Below are 8,534 nucleotides of genomic sequence, written 5' to 3' on the forward strand. Positions count from 1 at the left end.
CTCAGCCACATGGATAGTTCAATGTGCTCATCAACACTTGACCCAGCGATGTGGATCATCCAAGGCACATTAGCATGGCGTACTCCTCCTGTTCGAACCGGAGTTTGAAACCAAACTTCTCCTCAGGAAGATAGATGGGGCGATTTAGGTGAGATCCAATGTAGATCCAACTTTCTATTCACTCGTCGGATCCGGACGGTCCGGAGGGGACCACCATGGCTCCTCTCGAGACCTTACTAAGATATCGAGATTAGTAAGGTCTTGAGATAATGCCGAAATAAATGAGAACAATGCCAGTTTCCATTCTTTAGCATTTTGCTATTTTGAAAGCTTTAAAAAAAATTAAATTTCAAGCGCGTTTTAATTTTATAATTTTGGAGAAGAACTTTTATCTCTATGATATGAGTTATAGGTATTGTTTCACATCAATATGTTCTGCTTTATCACTCTTAAAATTAATGATATTTTGAATTTTTTTTTCATAAAAAAAAAGAAAGGGTGTATGGGTTTAGTCCCACATCGGGTATGTGAGTGTGGTGTGTGTTGTGTATATCGTTCATTCAACGATCCTAAAAGTCGGTTAACCTTTTGAGATTGGTGTGTGATTTGTGTGATTACACTTTCATCAAATAAAAAAAAAAAAAAAACATTAATGCTATTTGAAAGGGTCAGTTTCAGAAAACATAATATTTACGAGGGAAAAGGAATTGCCAGCCTCATAGACATGGCTGGCTGCTAGCCACAATGAAAACCTGTATTAGGTCCTAAATGTCTGTCACTGTTAGAATATAATTAGTCCCAAAATTTTGTTCCAATGCCTTTTAGTTTCTAAACTTGTTTCTCAATAAATAGTCACAAAATCTTGTTAAACATCTCTTTAGGTCCTAGTGTCCTACATTATCATTAATTTGCCAGCATTAACTCGCCTCATGCCAACTCACTTCTATGTTAATATAACATCTAACTCAGAGTCCCAAGGAAAATCGGCCGACAGTGTTAGTCTATGTCAAAATATTCTCTCCGTTAACTTAGTTGTGGAGGTATTGTTACATCATATACCGGTTGTTGGGCACGGCGTGTACCTGCACTAGACACAACTCAGTGTCAAAAGACCGGCACACCCTCTTAGAAAAACGAAAAGGATCAAGGGTTCGTCCATCTCCCATATATATATATTTGTCAATATAAATTTCAATCTTATTCTATTTTCCAGTATATATAAAGATGGGTCGGCATTCTCCGTGGAGGAATGTGATCCTTGCATATATGAGGGTCAATGAGAACGTACATGTTGACATCATGGGGGGTAGGGCGATCATTTCGCCCTCCTCTGTGTGTGAGCGTGGGAGATACATTCTCCCACAAAGAACTTTTCTCCTGTAAAGATATAAAGCTTTTAACATTGTTTTGAAATTCAATTCTTACAACTTCCAAACAACTTTCATTCAACCCTTGAAAGTACAAATAGTGTGTAGCTCAAGAAGGTCTGGTTCATGACAAAGATGATCTCTATCATTTAAAACCTGTGACTCGATGACAGGTCATGATCAATCATGAGATGCATCAAGATAGAGATTACTTGTTCAATACAACAACAATAATTCAACCTTTTCCCAATTAAATGGGATTGGCAACATGGATCTTTGTCCTCCACTCAACTGTATTTAAAGTCATACCTAAGTTATACACCATCTGTCCTCATCACTTCTTCCATTGATTACTTTTTCAATAATAGTTATAATGAAAAAGAACACTACCTGGTTGTGTATGTGGCCCTCGCACCCAGACATAAGAGCATGTGAAATTATCATCCCACCCTCGTAAAATACAAAAAATCTCTTCTATGTTGGTTCCCCTACACGCTCTCATTGTCCCCCCATGCTGATGCAGGGGCCACATGACTAGGCAACTATCTCTTACCCTAATAACTACAACCAGTTCGGTAGGCAAAATATTGATTTTCATTATATATAGTTATGGGAAGCAGTTTTCTGTACGGGAGTTTGGCCTACGCCAGCACTCTCATGTGTCTATCTCTCTCCTCCTTAAAACAAAGGGGTAGAGGTATTTTTTCACATGGTGAGGAGAGAGATAGACTCATGGGAGTGCTGGCGTAGGCCACACTCTTGGACAGAGATCTTTTTCCCTATAATTATATATGCTTAAGGAGAGGGTTTTCTACTAGGCAGTGTGGTCCTTGTGCCAGGGTGCGAGTGCATCAACATGGATGAAATTTTTATATTTCACGAGGGCACAATGGTCATTTCGCATTGGACTATGTGTGGCATGGAAGCCACATTGCCACACAATGTTCTTTTTAATTCCATATGTTTATTTGAATCTAAAATGACCAGATGTACAATATATAGCAAAGAGCCCCAATATTTCATACCTCAAAATTACATGAGATAATTTTTGTTTTTAAAAATAATTTTATGAGTTGAGATCTTCTTCCCACATGGTAATCTTCCCATTAAATCTCACAGCATCAATTGGGTGTGAGACCCATCTTTAGAGTACGGGATTCAAATTCATGGACGGTGTGAGATCCAATGGGGAGGTTACCATGCCATTTTTTAACACAAAGAGAGCCTAATTAGGCTATGTTTGATTGTCAAGAAAAGAAAAAAAAGAAAAAAAAAATCATAATAAGACAAAATTTATGATGATATAATGATTGATTTATATGTCCATCTCTCTTCTCAAATTCCAAAAAAAGATTGAAATTTTTTTTTTTTTTTTTTTCTGTTTTTCACCTTCTTAGAAACCAAACATACCCTTAGAGGATTGAGAATCGGACCAGAAAACAAGGACAAGTTGAAAGTTGGACGGTTTGTATGCTTACACAGTAATCCAAGTTTATGGGTGACAAGCCACCTATGCAGTCTCACACAAGCAGAGGTGAAATGACCGCCCTATCTCACTCGGGCAGAGTGTTTAGACAGTGGATAAGACGATCATTTTGCCCCTACCTATGTGAGGCAGTATGCCGGTCATACGGGCATACGACAGCAGAGGATCCAAATTGACCTATAATCAAAGGACTTGGATCTTGTACAACTCTGGCGGGAGCTGCATTGTGTTGGTCAAACAATGGTCCAGGGATCAAACCATGGTTCCCTAGGGAGACCAAGATATTTATCTTTAGGGTTTTGCACGCCCTGGGTTAGCCCATGGTGTCCCATGGGTGTCCCATTTTAATTTTAGGGTTTCCCATGGTCGCCCATGGGAACCCTGGTGCATCCCTATTAGGGTTTTTCCTTCTCTATTGCATTCCATAAAATTAATTATCACAATAGGGACGGAGAAACTCGTCTCTAGTCCATCACATGGCAAGAGGGATCCATCCCATACTCGAATGCGCAGCGGAAAATAATCGATTCGAGTTTCTTTCGCATCCCATAAATATTAATAATCAATGAACAGAAGGAATTAATAAAGAACTGCTAACCTGGTGAGCCTCAAGTGTTGCTCCTCCAATAGACAGTGGTTCTTCCTCCAATGAGCGCTCTAAGCAAACAGATCTAAACCTCCAATGGTGCTACCAAGGTTCTACACGCTAATCCCAGATGCCCTCAAACTCCTCAGCACAGATCTAGGGTTTCACAAACCCTAACTCTCAAACACAGGTGAGAGAAGCAAGAAGAAGAAGAGAGATCACAAGAGGGAGAGAGAGAAACCAAAAACGCAGGAGAGAGAGTGTTTGCTCCAAAAACGTGGAGAGCTTCCTTTTTTTTTTACGTATTTTTGGTCCCCTATTTATAATAATAGGGTTTAATTAAATCCTAGATAGATTTAATAGAGCCTTAGTGAGAGTCTGACTCTCTCTCTCTCAGTCTGACAGTTCTGTTTAAACTCAAAGTGCTACACAAGTGAAGAAGCAGAATCTAATAGGGAAAGTATTGATTAGATTCTTTATTTAATTATTAATGGATAATTATAATTAGCACCAAATCCATTAATTAAATAAAGAACCAATTAAATTAGCAAATTCCAAATAACTCCCTATATGATAACAATTTATAATATACAACCCCCCCACTAATCAACACCATTATTATGGAATCTAGGGCATGCACACATGTACTGCCAAACCCCAATCCATAGTACATGTCCATATAAGAGCGTCTGTGCATCCGATCGGATCCCACAAAACTCGATAAAACACTTTATTTGAAATAACTATAAATAATGTATCATTTTATGTAAAATAAATTTTGCAAAACCATTTCCAAAATGGTACTGGATCCAGATTCTGATCCGACCATGCATGAGCAGTCTCTATCTTGGTGTTCCCCAATCGGGCGTGGTGACCGTGTTGGATAACTCCTTCACTCACAAAATGTTCACGTATTCCCCGAACACCGGCTTTGACTCGCTTGAGTCTCGTCATTGATGAACCAAAGAATGCGATCACACTTTGCAGGTGTGGGTTCCCTCAGTGCAGGGTGTCGGTGACACATGTCTATCCCTTCCTACATCGACAGATAATACATGAGGGAATCGACAAAGTAGATTCTTCGCCAATGCACACATCAAACATGTGAGCACTCGCATTCGTATCCTGACATCACATGTCTAGGCATACCCAATGCGACGACCATATGATAAGGGTGTCCAGCCCAAACCCTAGTCGTGACTACCATTTTAAGTATAATTTACGGACACATAATGCTCAAAAAATTTATATCGTATGTGACAATATTAAACTAAAATGTATAAATGTTCAATACAAAGGTGAACCGGGTTGATCCGGATCAAATCGGGTTTGATGGACACACACTTATCCAACACACTGTGCAGCTCAAAAAATCACCCCAAATACAGGGGGAGGTGATCATTTCACATGTGGGGCCCAGGTAGGACCCACCTATGAAATAACCACCTTACCCCTATTTTTTCTATAACAGGTGCAGCTCCCGCCACGGCTGCATAAGATCGTTTTCCATAATCAAAGTTCTCCTCAAGACTCAAGAGACGATCAACTTGGACTGCCTTAATTAGAACCTTTATTAGAAAATCGATTTCTTTTTAAAGGTAACAAGAAAACCCATTTAGTACATCTTATTCCCTTTCATGGGAATATTATAGTAAACCCACCAGTGGCATATATGTACTGCAGCAATCTTCTCTCCCTCCCTCCCCTCATAAATGCTATTCACAACTAAAATGATGGAAATTTAATGAACATCACCAACTTACTCATGCACTGACCGATGGGGTCTTCAAGTATATGCTTTGGGAATTGCATATCTTATCCACTGCTAACCCATTCCCCCTCTCATGGGCTGTTCTTGGTTGGACCTTTATCCCCCTGACGTTTGCTGATTGGTACGATTGTCCGGTTTCTCTTATAGGGGGCTGAAATGACCATTTCACCTCCTGACCAAACACATTGCCTGAGTGGAGTCCATCCCCTTTTATTAGAGGCACTTGAGAACCGTACCGAACAGGGAAACCGTAGGTGATAAAAATTCGTTCTTGGTATTGTCGTGTGGTTGAGAATAACCTTCTTATGATTCTTAGTTGGCTTTTATAAAAAAAATAATAATAATAAAAAAATAAAAATAAAAATAAAAAACCAAAATGAATAAGCATGTCCAAGGATCTTTCCTTGGGGGGTATTGTAAGGAGATGGAGTTGTTTTAAGGGTAAAACTGTCATATCAATATCAATTTCTTGGTGAGGGCTCAGTGCAACTTGGCTATATTATATCCAAGCATATGGCTATGTGTGGCTTATGGGACTGACACATACCACCTTCTATTTTCCAGTCTTATATTTTATGGTAGTACAGACATACACAAGGCATTCTTTTGGAGATCAGTGACCTTTCACTTGCTTGAGCTCCCTTGACACTGAGTTAGGGGTATCAATTCTAGGCCCGGACCGGTCTATTTACTAAATGTGTCGGGCTTGAGTCTGACACGTTTAGTAATCGGGTGTTCCCGGTGTAGGGTCCTAGCCTGTCGGGCGTTCGATCAGACCAACTGAATGCTACCCCGACCGAGCCTAAACCGACTTATTTGTTGGTTTTGAAACATTATGATCAATCAAGTTTTAACCTAATAAGGGTCTTGAAAAATTTTAGCTCTTGGTTGATGAATTAGGTTACTAATACACACATATGTGTTATAATATGGTCTCACTCTCATATCAAAACTGATGCAATAGCTTAATCCCATTTAGCATGAGTAAACCCAGAAGACGTTGGACTTTGATTGAATGCACATGAAGAATGGGGAGTTCATTGCTGACACAACCTTGTAGTGACACCTACATGGAATGGATGAGGGATGTTCAAGGGAAACTTGTACACAAGAGTAGCAGAGGGATTTGGGGCCCTTAGGAGGTGAGGGACCAGGATCCTCTGCAGTACCGGCGGGGCGGCAGTGCACATCCGACGACACAGCAGAGGCCAGGTGGCACACATGGCACACAAGGCCTCTGCTGTGCATTCGGTTGTGTACTACCGCCCCACCGATATTGTAGAGGATTTTAATACGGAGGTGAGGCTTTACAAAGGTCTTCCACATCCCTACGAATTTCACAGACTTAGAGGGCTTTGGATGAATCTTGTTCTAGAATAAATGAAAATTCCTCTCCTTCCATAGCTGGGAAATAGTACAACAAAAAGCTAATTTAGCTAAACCACCAATAGAGTCACCATGGAATATCTTGCTTATCAAAACCACTTCTCGAAGAATTGCACTTCCCTCCTTTCTAGAGGGAGAGCAGAGCTTACAAATATCCTCTCAAATAGAAGCAGTGAATGGACACCCAAAGAAGAAGTGATCTCTACTCTCAAGTCCCACCCAACAGAAACAACAAAATGGTGAGACCAAATTAATTAGTTTCTTGAGCTGGTCTTTGCGGGGAGAGTGTCAACCATGCATTGCCACGCTAAAAACTCTTGTCGAGGGATGCATGACTGAAACCATACGGCCAGACCCCAATCAACCTTCAACTTAAGGTTTCTAAGCAATTTCCAAGCTGACTTGGTAGAGAAGGTCCTAGATGGATGGGCGGTCCACCTAATAGAATTTGGAGACATAAAATCTGACCGAATGATGTGTCCCAACTGATCTCGAATAAGGCAAAGATCCACCGATGATGAAAGGCCAGGATTGATCGAATTAAGACATAACAATCGGAACTAGCATCATAACGAATATGATCTCCAAATCTTAAGTATCAAAATCCCCTCTGGATGCCAAGGATCCAACCAAAGTCTCGTACTTATCTTAAGAAAATTGGGAGGCAAACCAACATGGGGTTCATCCTCTCATTCATAGTAGATGTAAAAAGAAGAATCTAATTATTAGCATGATGGAAATGCCTACATCATTGAGCTCTTAGCCCATACCTTGACTTGGATATAGAAAACTCAAAAGTAAATATATAGAGTTTGACACGGACTCAGGGTCCGACTCGGGGGCCTTCTTTCCATATAAGTAGAATTCAAAAGCTACCATGGATTTTGATTTTTATCTACACATCATCCGTCACATTCTCACAAAAGGGCTATCAATGCCTAGATCATAGATCATCCTCAAGCCTAGCTGGATCCTCTCCAATGACATTTAACCAACAAAATTGATCTCCCATCATCAATGGGTTGAGGGGACCATCTCTGGGGGACCACACCCCATGGATGGGGGGAGATCGATTTTGGCGGTTAAATGTCATTCGAGAGGATCTGGATTCGTCATCCCCAAACTTTGGCTAGTCTTGATGGGGCTCTATTAAGAGGCTGGTTTGTTTAAAATATTATTATATTTTATAAAAGGTATGTTAGAGGGTTGAGTCTTTTCCTAATAGATACCTAAATAGCTAATGGGTGTGCCTATTATAATTGAAGTCTTGTTTGAATGGCTAGTAAACAAGCCTTGTGGGAAAAGACACATATTTCTCCGGTTTGTATGAGGGTAATTTCGGTGACAATACAAACTGTCATACAAAACAGATAAGTCTTATACTTCTGCCCATATTGTTATTTTTCTAACATGGCTCAGATTCTCGAGAACCAGTCTCTTACTAGCCTGAATGGAATTCAAGAGTGAGACCCATCTCTCTTGGATTCCATCTGTGCGACACAAGCCATATGAGAGTTGTTCTCATACGAGAACCTGATTTGTAGTCCCTATTAAGATAGAGTGTTAAAGCTCTATCCAATCTAATTTATCTTGCAAAGAATATTTTGAAGCCTTGCATTGAGAAGTGAGACCTTGATCACTCAAGACTAGGGGTATAAACGGATCAGATTCGGCTTGGATTTATTACTATCCGAATTCGAATCCGATTACTGAATGGCATATCTGAATTCGATCCAATATCCGACAAATTATTAAACACTACTATCCGAATTTGAATCCGATAGTTTATCGGATATTCAGATATTATCTGATCCGATAAACCAAAATTCCATCTTTTCTCTTATGGTACGACTTCCATTTTTTTTAGTTATGTTCTACTATCATCAGAATCAGTACACATTTATGACATTAAAAAGTCACAAATCTTGCAAAGGTTGC

Source organism: Telopea speciosissima, chromosome 8 (genome assembly GCF_018873765.1).
Source record: "Telopea speciosissima isolate NSW1024214 ecotype Mountain lineage chromosome 8, Tspe_v1, whole genome shotgun sequence".
NCBI classification, from domain to species: domain Eukaryota; kingdom Viridiplantae; phylum Streptophyta; class Magnoliopsida; order Proteales; family Proteaceae; genus Telopea; species Telopea speciosissima.